Source organism: Musca autumnalis, unplaced genomic scaffold (assembly GCF_047663935.1).
Source record: "Musca autumnalis isolate F117 unplaced genomic scaffold, ASM4766393v1 scaffold_4, whole genome shotgun sequence".
Classification (NCBI taxonomy): Eukaryota; Metazoa; Arthropoda; class Insecta; order Diptera; family Muscidae; genus Musca; species Musca autumnalis.
In genome coordinates this window covers 167,208,190-167,229,134 of record NW_027411977.1, presented here as the reverse complement: position 1 = coordinate 167,229,134, position 20,945 = coordinate 167,208,190, and positions in this window count along the sequence as shown.

Genomic DNA, 20,945 nt, shown 5'->3' with positions numbered 1-20,945 from the left:
TCCCAATAGTTTAGCCGATACTGACCAGAATTTCAGCAATTATGTAAAATGTTCTATATTTTATAGATTTTTGATGCCCTACATGGAGTTTTTCTTATGTGGTTTTTTAAAAAAAATAAGTTCTACTAGTTTATGGCTACAATATTGCCAGCGACAGCAAGTCCAAATTCCTATTCGTTTCTGAGGTAAAGGCCTGATAAATGCAAAAAAAGTGTAGATTTAGCCCGGTTTAGATGAGGCTATAAAATCCGAACTGGATCTGACAGGACAAAACCCTACTAGGGTTTTTGTAGTCTTAATATGTACTTTCAAAAAATGCTTACTAGAAGTTGTTTGCATTTTCAGTGTTGCATAGTGTTTATTGCCGAGTCAGAACGGAGTGTCTTAAGACACCACTTGTAGATAAGTTTATATGATACAGGTATTTACAAATAAAATAAAAATAAATAAAATTTTAGTACTTTTCGTACCCATTCCGATTTTCCAAAACATCCTCAATTCTACCCTCCAACTCTAATCTTAATTCCAAATTTCACGATTCGAGCTCTATCCGTTCACCCATATATAATTGTCCAGAATTTTATATCATTTAGTACTTTCCGTACCAATAAGTACGAATTCCCAAAACTGCCTCAATCCTACAGTCCAACAGTAATTTTAATTCCAAATTTCAGGATTCCAGCTTTATCACTTAGCTCAAATCAAAATTGTACCAAATTTATTATCATTTACTACTCTTCTTACCCATTAGCACGACTTTCCAAAACATCCTCAATCCTACACTCTCACAGTAATCAAGATTCTAGCTTTATCCGTTAAAAATACACAATTGATACAAAATTTAGTAACTCTTAGTACTTTTCGTACACTTAAAAAAACCCTTTGGTACATCTTCGTTGCTCTCCATTAGTGACCCTCATTTCAAATTTCAGAATTCAAGCTCGTCCCGTTTGCTTAATACAAAGGGTACCGTAAAAGTGCCTTTTAGTACCCTTCTCGTTTGAATTTCCAAAAACCCAGCCTTATCTCATCCCTCTCATCCCTCACTTATCACTAAGCTCTTTTATATAATAAGATTTATGTTTCAATAAGAACCGAAAGAGAATTAATGGCACCGACGTAGCCAGGGGGGGGCCCGGGCCCCCGAATGATTTTTGTTCCCATAAGATATTAGCTTATGTTACACATTTTTTAATTTTTGAATACAATTTTAAACTGTTTTAAATTTTTCAAGAAATATGTAAAGTATTTGGAGAAGTATTACAGAGAATTATTTAACTACATTGGTATACTTATTGTCCAACATATTTGAAAGTATAAAAATAATAAACACTTTCGGCTTTTCGAGCAATTTTCTGCATAGTTGTTGTTAAGTTTTAAGGTGTTGTTCAAGCGTTTAATCGTAACTTTAGGCTGACTGTAAGTGTTACTAAGTTCATAACAAGACGTTTTTTTATTTATTGAACGTTTGTAGCATATTACGTCCAATACTTTGGCTTATAAACAACATCTGTTTGTGCAACTTTTGATAAAAGCAATAAGTACTATATAGTCTCTAACACGTTTTTGTAATGAACTATTTTGAACATCATAATAATTACAAATTCTTTATTATGTTTGAAATTTGCAACAAAAAACTATATCAACCATTTTTTATGATATAATTACTATTCCACAGCAGTGTCGTCCGTTAAGATTATTTGAAACTAGTCTCTTCCTACAAATTAGTAAATATCTATTGTACAAAAATAATTTTTCTGTCATATTTTTATGTTTTATTCGATCTTTCGAATGTTAATAAAATCAATATTATTGAGATTGAGGTGAGTGTTTATATTTTATTTATGCATATTATTTCAAATATTTCGAAATTACATTGAATTTTATCTTCAGAGATTTTTTTGTCGATTACTCTTTGAATTATATTATGGGAAGTAATTTGAATGGATGCACATTTCTAGAAATTTTCCTTTTTCCTTCTTCGGCAAAGGATTTATAACGACAAACGAAATAAAAAACTGATCGGAAACAGATTCAAATTAGTCAAAATCTCAAGAAGTATCAGTCCGCTTTGCGGACAGGAATATACCCTGAGTCTGTGTGAAATGAAACATTAATCTATGAACAGATCGAATAGCGGCTACACATCCAAAATCTTTTAACCCAGAGTTATGTATTAGGAGATTTTTAGAATTGTGTAGCAATTTTCGGACGTATGAACTTACCAACAAAATATAGATTTTATCATTGATCACAAATGTTATGGAGGAGGTAACTGAAGAAATGGACCGGACCGGCATAGCTCATTTTGGAAGTATATCTTATTTTGGGAGCCATTCATTTCAGTGCGTCACAGTATAATTTTCAGTTTTTTCAAGAAAAAAATATAGACTTGCCCATGAAAAACATAATACCGATCTAAACATAAAGAATACAGTCCTTAAACTGCATTAAACAACTATTTTGAAGGTTTGTTGGGATGTACCCATTTTCGAGCTAAAACTAAGTTTGGAGAAAATATTACTAAAACCAAAGTTTGGAACAAATCTGTTGCTCCGTTCAAGAAAAGTGCAACTTACCACTCTAGCTAAAATTCTTGAATTTTGAGGGGGAAATACCAGAAGGAGTAGACCGAAAATCACCATCTACGAACTTTCTATAAGGCTCGCAGAAATATTGCTATAAAGAATGTTTGGACCAACGAAGTATCCGGTTCGAAAATTGTCGTGCACCCCAGCCACTACACATGATGGCCGTAGGTGTTCCTTACAGCTTTTGGGCCATTTTCTCCGGAAGTATGGGCATGAAAAAACTTGTATTGTAGTAATAGGGGCCCCGAGATCAATTGTTGCAAAAAAGCAAACCGTTTCCAGAGAGGTCTTTTTATACCCTCCACCATAGTATGGAGGGTATATTAAGTTTGTTTTTCCGTTTGTAACGCATTGAAATACTCATTTGCGACCCTATAAAGTATATATATTCTTGATCAGGGTAAAATTCTGAGTCGATCTGTGCACATCCGCCCGTCCGTCCGTCCGTCCGTCTGTGGTAATCACTCTAGCATCCACAAAAATGGAGATAGGACGCTGAAATTTTAGGAATATGCGTCTTTTGTTTGCAGGCAGATCAAGTTCGATGATGGGCTATATCGGTCCACGTTTTGGTATAGCCCCCATATAACGGTACCCCCAATTTACGGTATTTTGACGTTTTTAGCTACATTTTCAGACCGATTTAGCTATAATTTGACATTTGGGGTTCTTAAGTGTCAATAAACTTATATAACAAAAGTTGTGGACATAGGTTCACGTTTTGGTGTAGCCCCCATATTACCCCCCGATTTACGGTATTTTGACGCTTTTAGCTACATTTTCGGTCCGATGTAGCTATAATTTGACACTTAGAGTTCTTAAGTGTCAATAAACTTATATAACAAAAGTTGTGGACATAGGTCCACGTTTTGGTATAGCCCCCATATAACGGTACCCCCCGATTTACGCTATTTTGCCAATTTTAGCTAAATTTTCAGACCGATTTAGCTATATTTTGACATTTAGGGTTCTCAAGTGTCAATAAACTTATATAACAAAAGTTGTGGACATAGGTCCACGTTTTGGTATGGCCCCCATATAACGTTACCCCCCGATTTACGGTATTTTGACGTTTTTAGCTACATTTTCAGACCGATGTAGCCATAATTTGACATTTAGGGTTCTTAAGTGTCAATAAACTTATATAACAAAAGTTTTGGACATAGGTCCACGTTTTTGTATAGCCCCCATATAACGGTACCCCCGATTTACGGTATTTTGACGTTTTTAGCTACATTTTCAAACCGATTTAGCTCTTATTTGACATTTAGGGCTCTTAAGCGTCATTAAACTTATATAACAAAACTTGTGGACATAAGTCCACGTTTTGGTATAGCCCCCATATAACGGTACCCCCCGATTTACGGTATTTTGACGTTTTTAGCTACATTTTCAGCCGATTTATCTATATTGTGACATTTAGGGTTATTTAGTGTCAATAAACTTATATAACAAAACTAGTGGACATAGATCAATGTTTTGGAATAGCCCCCATATAACGTTACCGCCCGATTTCAGGTATTTTGACGATTTAAGTCGCATTTCTAGACCGAATTAGCTATAATTTGATATTTAGGGTTCTTAGTGACCAAACTACTTATATTCGAAAAAATTATGAACATAGGTACATGTTTTGGTATAGCCCCATATAACGGTACCTCCTGATTTTCGGTATTTTGAGATTTTTACCTTCAAATTTTAACCGAATTAGCTGTAATTTGAACATTTGAAGTTCTTAGTTGTCACCACACCTCTCCACCAAAATTGTCTGAAATTTTGGGAAAATGCGTCTTTTGTTTGCAGGCAGGTCAAGTTCGATGATGGGCTATATCGGTCCACGTTTTGGTATAGCCCCCTATAACGGTACCCCCGATTTACGGTATTTTGACGTTTTTAGCTACATTTTCAGACCGATGTAGCTATAATTTGACATTTAGGGTTCTTAAATATCAATAAACTTATATAACTAGTGGACATAGGTCCATGTTTTGGAATAGCCCCCATATAACGTTACCGCCCGATTTCAGGTATTTCGACGTTACCTGACGTTAACTAGTGGACATAGGTCCATGTTTTGGAATAGCCCCCATATAACGTTACCGCGCGATTTCAGGTATTTCGACGTTTAAAATCACATTTCTAGACCGAATTAGCTATAATTTGATATTAAGGGTACTTAGTGACCAAAAACCTTATATTCGAAGTAATTATGAACGTAGGTCCATGTTTTGGTACCTCGGTATAACGGATTTCGGTATCACCATATAACGGATTTTCGGTATTTTGAGAATTTTACCTACAAGTTTTAACCGAATTATCTGTAATTTGAACATTTGGCTTTTGAAATTCTTAGTGGTCACCACACCTCTCCAACAAAAATTGTCAAGAAAGGTCGATGTATTGATAAAGCTCCCATATAAAAGTACCTCCCGATTTTCAGTAATTTGATGATGTTGACTACAATATTAAACCGAACTAGCAGTAATTTGACATTTGAAGTTCTTAGTGGTCACAACACCTCTCCATAAAAACTTGTCAACATAGGTCCATGTTCGGATATAGCTCCCATATAACGGTACCTCCCAATTTTCAGTAATTGGCAATTTTAGCTAAAATTTTTAACGAACTAACTGTAATTTGACATTTGAAGGTTGTAGTGGTCACCACACATCTGCATCAACAATTTTCAACATAGCCCCAATATAACGATACTTTCCGATTTTCGGTACTTTGAGGATTTTACTTAAAATGTTTAACCGAACGTAGGTCCATGTTTTGGTATAGCCCCAAAACAAACCTCCCGATTTGCTGTACCTTAGCTTTATTAGGAGTTATTTGACATTGAAAGCTCCCATCAAAAACTGTCAACATAGGTCCATGTTTTATTATAACCCCTATATAACGGTACCTCCCAATTTCTAGCCCACCAAAAATTGTCAACATACATAGTTAGATATAGGCACCATAAAAAAGGGCTTACCGAATGAAACATTTTATGTACATTATCTGACATTTTCACGTACTCACTTAAAGTTGGGGACAGGAATGAAAACTAATTATTCCATTTTAGTTTAAAATATTTTATGGTGGAGGGTATGAAAAGTTCGGCCCGACCGAACTTAACGCTTTTTTACTTGTTATTTATTAATTTATTTATTTCATATTCTTACTTATAACTAAATTATTAGCATAAAGGAAGTTAAACCATGACTACTGAGGTCTTAAGCTTACACAGGTATATTTACTAATTATCCAGAGAGGTCTTAAACTGTACTTCTCTGAAAAATTTTCAAATACTCTGTGAAAGGTTATCGAAAGGAGGATCGAATCGGTTGATGTGTTCGAGAATTATCGTGTTCTCCAGGCAGCCAACCAGACGGGCGAACGTACCTAAGTCGACTCCAAATTTTCTGAAACAGATTTCTTCCAAACACACTTTGGCCCTAAAACCATTATTTCGATGAGGCACATTTTGACTAAAGGCTGAGAGTATAAAAAATGTAGATTGGGAATTGGCAATTGTGTTCATGGATATTTGCAAAAATTCAGGGTTCCAGAATTTCATTTTAAAGGTATTCAGGACTGATAAGACAGGAGTTTTCTTGGTTCGTGATCAATTTATGAGAAAATCCTGGATAGGAAACAAGAATTTCTATAAGAGAAGTCCGACGATTTGAAGCCAAAATAGTTTATTGACGGATGCCCAATTGGGAACCAGGATTTGTCATAACATACCCACGATTGGGTGCTAGAATTTCATCATAAATATGACTCACTAATGCTGAGCAATAGCATTAGTTCTCTATCAAGAAAACCACTAACGGCTTTCAGAAATTCTTTGTGATTAGATCTACGATTGGACACCAAAATATTTTGAGGGTATAACTTCAATGATAGTAACAGTAACAACGATTGGACACCTGAATTTCCGGAATTGAAAAAACTGACCATATTCGGACATTGCAGCGTGATAAAAGACAAAAAAATAAGACACGTGTCTCGGCAGTTTTCCTTTATTTATATAACTCCTAAATTATCCTGCAAATACATATTTAAAAAAAATACTAGTGGATAACGCCATGATATCCGAACGTTCCCTCTGCATAAATCAATTCACTACTAATCCCATTTTCCTTCCATAAATTACTCAATAAAATTGGAGTGGAAACAAAGCAAAGGTTAAGATATTTCTAAGGTTTTCCGATTGTATACTCTTTCTTTTGGTCTTACCGAAGTGATATCACTGAATTACACAACATTCACTGTAGTTGTGAGTTATTTGATAAATGATACACCCGAAAGTATATGCGATTATTAATATATATATTGTTTGAACATATCTTAACTCTGATATGTTGTCAAAAAAGTTCTGAAAACAAGGGAAAATTGCCAAGAAGTCTTACGTCATTTTAATAAAAAATTGGAATAAAAAATTATTTCATCAGTAATATAAGTATAAAATAAGGTTTATATCATTGCTAAATAAGAAATGTTTGCTAACATGAACTTTCAAAATTTTGGACAGAGGCCCCCCCCCCCCCCCCCCGAAATGAAATCCTGGCTACGTCCCTGATTAATGGGGAAAATTTCACAGTTCTGAGCAGGGCTGAAGTAGACCTATCTGAGCTTATGTGCATATATCAACCTATTGAGACACCTTAAATTACTCTTAGGATTACTCCCACTTGTATTGATAATTTTTACTCCAATAATGAGTTCCCACTTAAGAACTAGTTTGAATATAATTTGATAAAATTTATTTCCATAACGTGTTTTGTGCATCAAATAGATGAAATCGTCCGAAAATATTTATGGGAGCTAAATCAAAATCTGAACTGATTTCAGTATATTTTGGCATATGTACTTATTTGTACACAAAATTCCGTCACACATTCCAAACTTCATTAAAATTGGACATATGTACATACATAGCGCGTTCGGTGCATAAAATACATGAAATTGGAAATATACATGAGAGCTATATCTAAATCTGAATCGATTTCAATATAATTTTGCATATTTATTTCTAGACAAAATTCCACATTTAGAGACTGTATGTATAACCGTTCGTTGGATATCCGCATACACAATCTACATTTGTTGGAGGTACATCTGATCCTAAGGCTATATCTCCAGATCGACGCGGAATTTCAAAAATATATATAGCCTATTTTACTTTCTGTCGATGTTGCAATATACCCTCAAATTTACGGGAAGATCTGTACAGCGGTTTACGAGTCCATAAATTACAAACACGCGTACAAACATTTTTCTATCTTCTATATATATAAAATTGAAATTTGTTTGTACGTTTGTTGGTTTGTTTGTTTGTGCCGCTGAACAGATCTTACTGAGATTTTTAGGGTACATTGCTACATGGCCTGGAATGAAAATAGGTTATATCATTTTTTGAAATTTCGCGTTGATCTGGAGATATAGCATCAAAACCAAAGGTACCTCCAAAAAATTTAGATTTTGTATGCAAATATCTGTAGAACTATTACAGATACAATCTCCAAATTTTGTTTGTCTAACGGAATTTGATATAGAAATAAATTTACCAAGTTATATTCAAATAGGTTCAGATTTGGATATAGCTCCCACATACATATAGTTTCGGCCGATTTCCTTATTTCTGTACCAAACATGCTATTTATGTCCAATTTCAATGAAATTTGGAATGTGTGACGGAACTTGGTCTGGAAATAAACGTGCCAAATTATATCAAAATCGGTTCAGATTTGGATATAGCTCCCATACACATACATATATTTTCGGCCGATTCCTTTATTTTATGCACCAAACACGCTATATATGTCCAATTTCGCTGAAATTAAGAATGTGTGATGGATTTTGGCCTAGAAATATATGTGCCAATTACTATCGAAATCGGTTCAGATTTGGATATATCTCCTATATATATTTTCTGCCGATTTCATGTATTTGAGACACCAAACACGATATTTATATCCAATTTCAATAAAATTTGGAACGTGTGACTGAACTTGGTCTAGAAATACACCTGCCAAATTATATCGAGATCGGTTCAGATTTGAATATAGCTCCCATATATATTTTCGGCCGATTTCTTGTATTTTATGCATCAAGCACGCTATATATGTCCAATTTCGCTGAAATTTGGAATGTGTTACAGAACTTGGTCTAGAAATAAATGTGCCAAATTATATCGAAATCGGTTCAGATTTGGATATAGCTCCTGTATATATTTTCGGCCGATTTACTGTATCTTATGCTCAAACTCGCTCTATATGTCCAATTTCGTTGAAATTTGGAATGCGTAACGGGATTTGATCTAGACATAAATGTGCCAAATTGTATCGAAATCGGTTCAGATTTGGATATTGCTCCTATATATATTTTCGGCCGATTTTCTGTATTTGATGCATCAAACACGCTATATGTGTCCAATGCCGCTGAAATTTTGGATGTCTGACGGAATTTGTTCAAACAATAAATGTGCCAAATTATATCGAGACCGGTTCAGATTTGGACACACTATATATGTCCAATTTCATTGAAATTTGGAAAGCGTGACGGAATTCGTTCTAGAAATAAATGGGACAATTTATATCGACATCGGTTCAGATTTGAATATAGCTCCCATATATATTTTCGGCTGATTTTCTGTATTTTATGCTATGTATGTTCAATTTCAATGAAATTTGGAAAGTGAGACGGGATTTGGTCTAAAAAGAAATTTGACAAATTATATCGAGATCGGTTCATATAGGAATATAGCTCCCATGTGTATATATTTTCGGTCGATTTCATGTTTTTGTTACGTTTGTTCAATTTCAATGAAATTTTGAAGACTTAGCAGTCAGTAGAAGTCATCATTATTTACACAAGTACTTATAGTTGGGAAGGAATTAACCAAGGCTACAGCTGTTAAGTATCATATCTTTGAGAGACTTATTAAGATCTATGTTTTATTATGATATATCTAAATCATTAGGAATACTTATAGGCGAAAAGGCTTTCGGAGGAGTGCTACATCCTGAAACATACAAAAATACCATAGTAGCTCCATAACAACCCTGAAGAGGTATATAACGCCTTCATATCTCCTATATTTATTCGTTAAAATATAAAAAGGTTAATATAAGTATGCATTCCATTATATTTTATCGTAGTCGGGGCAGCAAAGCGCACCGGGTTCAGCTAGTTTTATATATATGTAGATAAGTTACAATAATTTAAATGGCCTAGCTGTATTTCTTATTCTATCAGAATTATCATAAATAAATATGCAACAGGTTGAACTGTGTATTTATTTTTTTACAATAAGCACACATACAGACATTTTGTATAGTGATTTGAAAATGAAAAACGTTATCAGCAGTTTGCTATGTTTCATTTTTTAAGGATTACACCATGATTTTACCCTACAGTCCCCAGCCTTATACGTTGGTTTTGGCTCAAAAGCTTGTAACACTTTGAAACATTGCCACCAGAAATAGGCACATACCGAGATCACCTGTGAATTAGGGACACTAAACTCATTTTTATATGTTACTAGATTTCAACTCAAATATTTTAAGATTTTTATCAAATGAATTTTGTATATAAAGTATTGATATAATCACTACAGTGGAATGCCACATGTTTCGGCGGTGTCCGAATTATCGAATTGTCCAGATTACCGAGTAGTAACAATAACATAGAATGTTATAAGTTATTAACGGACGTTTACTAGATAATAATTTGACACCTAAGATAAACGAGCTTTTAAATTTCGTTCCGATGTTTATAATGAGCACATAAATACATCTGCAAAATTTGGTAGGAATTGGTTCAGATATAGATATAGCTTTCATATACATACATATATGTTTAATCTGATTATAACTGATTTTATATTTATGCCGCACAAAGGCGACAATTTGCATCCGATGGTTTTAAAATTTGATATGGTAAATGCTGTTGAATTTAGAATCATGTCCGGAAAATTTGGTTCTGATCGGCTCAGATATACACTCCGTTTCATTTCAATAGCACATTTCAAATTTTTATTTGTTACTTCATTTTAGTTGACATTAGTCCAAGATCTGGAGATATGTTTGTATATCTTGTTTCGTACACTTATGAAGTATCTTTCCACAAAAAGTGTTGCTTCGATAAAGTCCCGTTATATTTTTTTATAATTTTCTTTCAAAAAGTCCAAAATTTGTACGGTTTGAAGAGTTTCAGCAAAATAGCACATTCTTTAAAAATTTGAGTACGACTGCAAATTTTGAATGCTACTGTTACGATTCTTTAAAATTGGAACGAATAAAAGCTATTTCAAGTTTTAAACGCTAAAATTAGTTAAACGATGTCTTTAATACTGGGGAAAGAAGACGATTTGAAGGCTGTGGCCATTAATTATCTATAATATTTATTTTATTTATTTAAATGTTTGTTGTATTAAAATAGCGGTTGTTTTCATATCAGATTATCTTCCTCTAAATGTGGAGCATATTTCCAAACATTTAAACGGCAGACTTGTTCGCGGAAAATTCATTTTATTGAACAAAACGTCAAGGTTTTCATGTTATCAGCATCCGCAGCACTCGAATGTATCCGTCGAGGTTGTCTGTGTCATATTCTATCTTATTGTGAAGAAATATGACATAGCTGCGCGACTCTTATAGATATTCCGAGATGTTTCTATTATCTGTCATTTTAAACACGTTTACGCTGTTACTTCGGCGTCCGCGGAATTATTTATATGGTTTTATTGGTGACAAATGATAAGAAAGCCCCGCTTTATCGACTGAAAGAAAATTCGGCGTTAATATCTCCACAATTCACGAAAATAAAATGACTGTTCTATCCTGATGACCGAAAATAAATGCCTATTTTTTATAGTACTATCGGAAAACTGATCAGAAAATCATTTCGCGAAAAGCTAGAAAAATAATTCTTTCTGTGATTGATACGGAACATCATTGGCTTTAAATCCCTACAAGATTAAAATCGTAGATTCATTCGTTTTGGGATAAAAACGCTAACATTAACAAAAATTTAGGTGTTCTATTCTACTGACGTGGAGTGTATATGACTTGAAAAATAGACTTTTCGCCTCAGAAACCTGCCATTGGGCCCATAGTGCAATGCCTGTTTTACTATGTGAAAAAAAATATATTCCAAATACAAGAAATAAATAACAGACTTTAAGGGAAGAAAATGTAGTGTCACACTTTTAGAAAGAAAAACAAATAAAAACTGTTAATTATAAAATATAGAAACATCGTTGAATGCTTCTTGTTAGTGGTGAAATAAAACACTTTCTTCTCAAAATTGAAATCATTAACGGGAAATCGGTATTGTAACGACCCACCCCACCTCGTCCTATTTCCGGAGGAAGTGGCTACCTTCTCGCCCCAGCCCTGAGCAGTCATGGGGGGTTGTTTTCTCGGATAACAGCAGCATTCGGGTTCATATACATAAAGTAAAAAAATTAAATAAGGTAGCTCTTGTTGGGGAGTAGTTTCCTAGGAAGAATGCCTGCTTTTGGAAATAAATCGCAACAAAGAACGAAACACAAGCTTTCGACCACATACCGCATACATACAAAGCAAAAACAATTTTTTCACCCTTCCGTCGTCGCTTCTGCATCTTCTATACACCCACCTCTTTATTATAAAATAAGCGAGAGCCCTTTTATTACGCTTTTTGACAAAAATCGTCTCTCAACCTATAAGAAATATGTTCTACCATAAAAAAATATGTTGGTACCCAAACAAATAAAATAATATATTTGGATCCAAACATATATTTGTTTGCAACCAGTCCCAAACATATATATGTTACGATCCAAACATATTTCAACCATGTAATCTGCGTGTAATTACGACAATACAATACAACAGCCCGTAGTTACCGGTTAATTTAAATGCCAAGAAAGGAAAATAAAAAGAGCCATACGAACTTTTAATTCATTTATAATTTATTCCTCGTTCGGCTTAAATCCCAATAAAAACGGAACTATTAATCTAAACGTTTTAAATGTTTTAAACATTTCTAGTTAAAATATCATTATGCTAATGAAGGAGTTTCTCACTCATCGGGGGGCTAATGAACTATTTTCTTTAGAGGAATGGAATACGCAAGACTGATTTGTCAGGGAACAAGGCTAGCCACCACTGTTGCTTCATTCGACAGAATCAGATTGTTAGTTCCATATCGGCATTTTTGACTGTATTACTTAGTGTGGCTAAACAGAAAGTCGAGATTTGGACCGAAAATTCTGAAAAACTTTATTGTTCTTATTTATACACCAAGTGTTACTGACAAGAAGGAAAACGCTAATAAAATAAATAACGATATAATGTTACTATATGTGAAAAATATGTGATGTCCAGATTACAGAATCTACGATGTAAAACAATTCTAGTGTCCGGATTTCCGTTTTGTCCGGATTACCTATAGAGACTATACTGTACTTTTTTGACACGGTGTCATGTAATGGTAAACATACTGTGACCAATATTATTGGATGAATACAGAGTACATTTACGAGGGCTACTACGTAAGTTTCTGCCGCCATTTGACACTTTTAAGCATAAACGTACTCAGAACAGATTGTCTTACGACCATGTGTCGCATTGTTTACAGTGACATAAAAAAATCATTTTGCCAAACAAATGGAATTTACTCGTGAACATTTTAGTCCGACCATTTTTATAGCACTGTGAAAAACTGTTTTAGCGAATTCCATCGTGGTCGCTCAAAGGCGAAGGCAGTCCAAAAAACGGCCGTTGTGCCAGTCTTTTCTGATTTCTTTGGAATGCCTATGTATTCACATGTATTTGTAAAACAAATCAAAAATAGAGGACATAGAGTACGTCTAATGAACATATAGGACAAATAGAGTACGGACAGCTAAAATAGAATACTGTACTCTATAATAGAGTACGGTTGGTCACCGTAGGTATTCATATACGATCCCTTAACAGAAACAAATTTATAAAAAACTCAAACTCAAACGCTTGCAGTAGTTTCATGCCTTTTCTGAACAGAATGCAAATGAACTAAAAAAGAAGTTTGTTTCAAACAACAGTACAAATAAACAAGGAAAATCTCCTTTTGCTAAAGAAAATTGTTTTTGTTAAAAACAATAAGAAAAGTTATCTTTGATGGAATTAAGAATTAATCAACTTGTTTGTCTTTAAACTTAATATTGTTTCTACCTTCGTGGTGAGTAGTCCAGACAACGGTTAATAAATTCAATTATCCTATTTGGAATAGCTCTGTTCTGCGCATTAAGGCGGCAAAAGTTTTTGCAGGTTAATTTTTGTCCAGTAAACAATTTGATTATTTAAACGACAACAGTTCGGTGTTAATTGTAGGGAATATCCGACTTATTGCCTTTGGGGAGATTCCAATGGGAATTCGTCTTTATTGTTTATCAAAGATTCCCTTAATGAATAGGTCATAAACAATATGAAGATACCACAATAATATTTTGTACAATTGTGTAATTAATTCTCTTAATTCCGATTGTCAACGCAACTAATTGGTTAGGCATTTTAAACTAGAAAATAAATACTTAAATCGATGCAAATTAATAAGTCAAAGTGGTTTGTCTGATTTCAACACAATCTTATTTTATTGGTTGAAAAGTGTAGTCAAACTTTTAGATAAAGTTAAAATAAATAGGTATGTATGATGAAAATCATAAAGAATACAAATTTCATTAATTGCCTGACATACATATCGTCACCTGAAATGCCCAAAGACGTAACCCTCAACGTAACCCTTTGATGGTTACGTGTTTGGGCATTTAAGGTGACGATATGTAAACTTTCAGAAGTACCAACATTTAATTTCTACGCTAATAAATGAAGCTAGAAATTTTGGGTGAGGGTTTTTGGAAATTCGTAATAGAACGGTACAAAAAGTAACTGAATATGGTACCATTTGTATTGGACGAACCGGTAGAGCTAGAATTCCGAAGTTTGACCGAGGGTTACTGATGGAGTGTAGGATAGATGTACAAAAGGGCTTTTGGAAATACGAACAGTAAGTGTACGAAAAGTACTATATTTGGTATCAAGGTTGGGTTAATATAAATACATATATGGTTTTAGAATGTGTACGCATGTACATATACTGAAGGTACTAAATGTTACTACCTTTGGTACGACTTGGATTTGGATGAACGGATAAAACTGGAATCCTGAATTTGGAAATAAAGCTACAGTAGGTGTGTAGGATTGAGATATGGAGCATTAGTCTTAACATAAGTTGGTCTCTTTGGAAATGGGAACTATAAGTGTACAATAAGTACTAAATTTGGTACACTGTGGAATTGAGAGGCACCGTGTTGCAGTGGTAAGCACGTCAGCCTTCCACAAAAAGGGAACTATGTATATGTACTAAATTTGAGACAATATAGAGGAATTTGAAGGCATAGAGCTAAATTTCTAAAATTTGGTGTTAGGGTTGAGATAAGGAGGTTATTTTGCAAATTGGAGCTATAAGCATATGAAAAGTAATTATTAATGGCACTATTTTGTGGGTAATTATATGTGCAAAATGTACTAAACACGAACTGACAAACACAAATTCTGCTTACATCCTCTTTTCTACAAATGTGAAATTTATGCTACCGAAGAAGCAGCCACATCCTATAATCTACTAGAACTAGGAGAATAGATCTAACTTTTAAATATTAATTAAGTTTATGAATCGTTTTGAGATATAGTACTTTTTACATTTTAGGTTTACAAAAACGATTTTAATTCAGTTTTGTTTTCAACTGTTAAAAGTTTTATCACAGTTATTTAGCTCTGATACTGGTAGTAGCTAAAACACATCTGCATAATGAAATATTCCAAAGATTATGATAAAGTCACGACAAAACAAAAAAGGCGACCATTAGCCGAATCGTTGAAAAATTACAATGCAGCTTTAATCAAGAAATGAATTGACGTTACTATGTGTTTGTACCATGTACATACAGACCATAATTATTGGAACTACTCTCTCCTGTATTGAGTATGGATTCCATAGCACCATCCTCAACAATGCTTTCCTCCCACCCCTCAGACATATTTTCTAGCGCTGCAAATGCTGATGGGTGTGAGCTTACCACCAGTGGCAGTGGCATCATTCGCCATTTGCAGCATTCTCTGCAATCCATTGCTGCTGCTGTTCAATATCAATTTGGGATAATGTACAATCGTGCATTCTTGTTTTGCGTTGTTGCATATTTGGTGGATTCGGTGGATCAGAGCCAGGGTATCTTATTAAGGATGTGGCATAAATGTATTGCCTCAAAGAGAACTCGTGCAATGCCTCAGGTTCCATATTACTGCTGTTTATTTCGAGAATTCGTGTTTAAAATGTGTACCTTCATTTTCAGTTGTAATTGTTTTATTCTGCTCTTTGAGTATATACTGGCCTGCAACTTAATATGCGAGCTAGTTTTTTGGTTTTAAAAGGATAGGAGTCGAACGTCTGTTGTATGGATTGATGCCAATTGCATTTCTTTTCATTTCAAAGAAATTTTTAATTTACTTAAAGCTTCAATTACAGCACAGATCTTAAACTTAAAGAAATGTGAGGCAAATAGAGAAGACAATGCTATTTATCAGAGTTGAATACCAACTCACTCAAATGGGAAATTTCAATAGTATATATACATTTGTAGTTGTAGTGGTATGCACCTTTGTGAAAGCGAAATGACGGTGGCATCAGTAGTTATTGTCAATGGGGAGAGGTATAAAGAATTTATAAGTATTGCCAAATTGTTATTAAAATTAAATTTGTTTCCCGTTTAATTTTACAATAAATCTGTAATATAAACCAAAATTAAGTTCGCGAGAAAATATTAACTTAAATAACAATATGTAATAGGGCAAGTTCGCATTGCAGCACAATCTTGTAAGATAGAAATTTCTAAAATCAAGGATGTTTCGTAAAAATAATATTCCGGAATTTGGGATCAAATAAGCACATTTTAACTTTCATGCTTTCTGCAATAGGAAACCCTAACGTCCAAAATGGCTTGAAGCATAATCGACGCTTCTTTATGGGAGCAACTATTCCGTCATTCGCTACTCACTAAAACGATACCAAATATTCCACATCAATTGTGAAAACACACCACACAATACGCACAAATTTAATCAACCGTCTCCGCTTTACGTTGAGCTTGTATACAGATTTCCACATAATACTACAAAACATTTGTATTCGTAGTTCTATTCTGTATACAATCACAACTGTATTCTGTATTCACACCACAACATACAGTCCATCGCAAAAGTGAGTGTGCAATCACGCAGAGAAGAAATATTTTTCGCTTTTGTTGGAACAATGATATCTATTTTTGTTCCAACAATTCATATGTTCTGTTCAAGCATTGCAATTGCAAATCCAAAAATACCACCATTTGCTCCAAACATACAAAACAAAACAATTTGCGAAATTCCTCAATATAGTAAAAATCATTGACAATACCTATGGTAGGAACTATCATAATAATTGATTTGATCGTGTATAATTCTCGTATACACTTTCCACTTTGGAATATGTCACGTATAATATTATGAACATTGACAAACACTACACATGGCCAGGTTTTGCCAGGTCTAACTAAAACACAACAAACTGAATGGAGAAACATAACTACTCCATTGCGCTCATCCTCCAAATACCTACCCCAACATAAGGAATACCATAAAACCACAACAAATATGAAAAGAAAACACAAATTACGACCAAAAACACCTCAGATTGTGGTGCAACTCAACTATCAATACACAAAGAAGAATGAGAAAGAAGAAACAAATAAAAACAAAAATCTCATGGTGTACAACATAAAAAGGACAAAGATAAAATACAATAAAAAAACAAAGATATGTGGAACTCATACAAACAAAACCCACCAACATTGTTTTCTCACCCCGGAATCAAATACCGAGAGAAGAGAATAAAATTGTCGAAAAAAAGGGAATAATACTGTCCAGCAGATAAAAACTATTGTTGGATATGACAACAACTATTGTTGGATATGACAAAAACATTTGTTGTAAAAAAAAAACGATTGTTAGACTCACAAAACTACATGCGGAATCTAACAATATCTTTACAATACATATTTTGCTCTTCGCTTATTAATGGATCAATCGTATTTTTTCTCTGCGTGCTTATGCAACGTTCCATAAGCCGAACTAAGGATAGGTTTCCAAACGCACCGATATTTTTCATTACTATTCCAATTTTGGACGCCATGTTTCAGGATATCATTTCAACTTTGCCTTTCCATTGGAGTTTTACCATCAAGTGGCTCGTATTCATATGCCTTTTTCGCGGGACATCTTTATTCATCCTATTAAGATGGTCCATCCAACGCAATCGTTGTAGCTTGATACCTTTTACTAAATCCATGTCGTTCGCCTGGTACAGCTCGTCTGATTTTAGTTTAACGTGAGGTGGTTTTGCTTTTAAACTGTTTAGTTAGACGAAAGTATAATATATATCAATATGGGGATCTCTGAGTGAAGTCGGACACTTTTTCAAAAAGTGGTTTTTGAATTCCTGTGGTGATGCTACTCATCAGCAAAACATATCAATAGATCTTCAAATTTTTTTGACTAAATGTTCCAGAGATATCGCGCCTTGGAAAATTCGAATTCTGTAAAACCAAATAACTTCTTTAATATTGGTCCAAATAATAAAAATCTCTTTTTGTACTTTATATTTTCTTATCTGCTATCTTTTAAAATTTGCACAGTGGGTTTGGATGTAATCTTTGCGATTAATATCTAAAATAAATGTTCATCAATGATTGTACTCTTCCATTTTCTTGAATTTTTTTGTATTAAACTACGATTAATCACTAAAATTTTAAGTCCTATTTGGTAGTGGGATTCGAATAATTACTATTTGTTCTTAATATTTTAAAATTTTTCAATACAATTTTTCCTTTATACCAGTGTGAAATAATTGTTACATTACCAAAAAATAAAAAATTCATTTTTTAACATATATTTTTTGTTTTATTTAGGAATTTATCTTAAACATCTTAAAAACTGCGTCAATTTTCGATTTTTAAATTGTATTAGCAATTATTGTACACGCCGGACAATAAACTAACTAAATTGATGATCAAATAACTGCAGCTCGGGAATTATATGTATGAATGGAAATCCTAGGCGAATAATCAACCAAATATTAAAGTGATATTTTCTTTAGAAGATGATTATTTAAATATGAATTTGAAATATGCAATGGCTTAACCCCTCGCGGACACAAAAAACTTCACTCAGTAATACCCACTAATGCTGGTACACTAATTGCTAAAAAATTCTTAAAATCGCAAAATGAAGAAGTTTTTAAGATTTTTATGATAAATTCCCAAATAAAACAACATGACAAATGTTATAAAATGTAAACAAATTATGCAAAAACTTTTCGGTTTTTTTTTTGTGCAAATCTCAGTATTTTGAAAAAACCTACAAAAAGCAAAATAGTATGCGAAATCGGGTTCACGGACACAATAATGATTGTATGAGGAATAAAAATGAACATTGATACCTAATATATTTTAGTTTTGTTACAAAGGAGACAAAATTAACTACATTTACATAAATTTTGTTTGAATTTAAAATGTTGGGCCATTTTTGTTCCGAAAAAAATTTTTCGTACGGCAACACTGCACGTGTCTCATATATTTTTAGATCTACTTTCATAATCTACCAGTTTTCTTCCCATCATTTTGAAAAAATGAATTTTGTTGCACAGTGTTATTATCCAACACACTTCTCTTTAACTCAACTTGGTATCATGTTTTAAAAACGGGCAAGGAATATGATATATGGTAACATGGGGCGCCTTTACCACATTTTTGTTCAAAATGTTTTCATACCGACACCGATAAAGTTTTTTCAAATACCAATTTTGGTAAAAATGTTAGCATAATATGGCTATAAGTTTTAATATATTAATGGTTATAATTTTGTTTTAAAAATATTATTTTTGAGATTTTACAAGATGTCTAAAAAGTGGCGAAGCCTCCCCACCCATGGGGCAGCTTCGCCATCGATATAGAACACTCTCCAACTGACTCTAAAACTGTAATTTGCTATACTTCTTCCTTAAATATCAACATTATGCGAAAAAGGCACATGTTCTCTATTGAATAATTAAAAACATATAAAACAAAAAGAACCAGATTATAGTACTTAATTGAACTAGCTACCTTGAATTTGGGTATAAAAATCATAATATTACTGAAACAAGATACGTTTAGGATAATACTTGATTTTAACTTCACATTATAGTGTGATATATCTATGGCATAAAGAATCTAAGTTAAACATGACAAATTTCTAACATTAATCCACAACGCCCCTATCATGGCGTAGGCGCCCCACCCCTTACATATTTCATACTATTAATATATTGACACTTGTAATTGCTTTTTTTCAAGCAAATTATTGGGATTTATAGTCTTCAGTAGTTGTCTTCTAACGGTATAAAATATCTTTTTGATATCACAAAAGGTAAAAAAGATATCACAAAACTTACCTACCATAATTATTTTTCCCAATAGCCTGAAAACACAAAACCGCGTGTTTCCGCCAGCATACCTATGACACTACAGCCAACTTTTGGGAGATGACAGATCTTCATTAGACTCACAATTTTGCCTTTAACGGTTTTTGTCTAGCACTTGTAGTTTGCGAGAAGATCGGCGCTGGCGGACCCGCCCCAGTGGTGAAGGCGCCCCATGTTACCATACACTTTTACAAATTTCTGATATTTGTAATGCCGGTCATGAAAAGTTTTTTTTCGCTCAGATATCTACGTCGAAGGGATCAATTCATACTTGAAGATGCGTTTTTGTTGCTTTGAATATTGCAAGTAAACACGGAACAATTTAATCAAGGTATGTTTGCTTCCATAAAATGTTTCGTTTCGTCCTAAAGGTGTAATAAAAAGTACACTAAGCGGATCTGAATGCTTTATTTATAAAACATGTTGATTCAATTTTTGTTCTATTCTAGAGGATTTTCAAATGTCTTATGTTTTTTGCTGAGAACATTTGAGTCGCTCAGATCGAAAACGGCCTCACCCACAATTCAAAAAAAATCAAACTGACTATTCTGATCTATCCGGAACCTGTTGAAATGAGTACTAAAAAATCCCTATTGCATATATATGCCATTATGGCCTAAACAGCTTAGGTAAAATCAAGTCAAGTACACAGAAAAAATATTTCAAGAATTTTTACATATTTTCGTTCGTAATGTAGTTTTTTTCATACTGTGCAGGTACCTCACATAAGGTACATGTGCAGTTCGTAATTTTCATCCGAAAGCCACTATATTTTCAAAA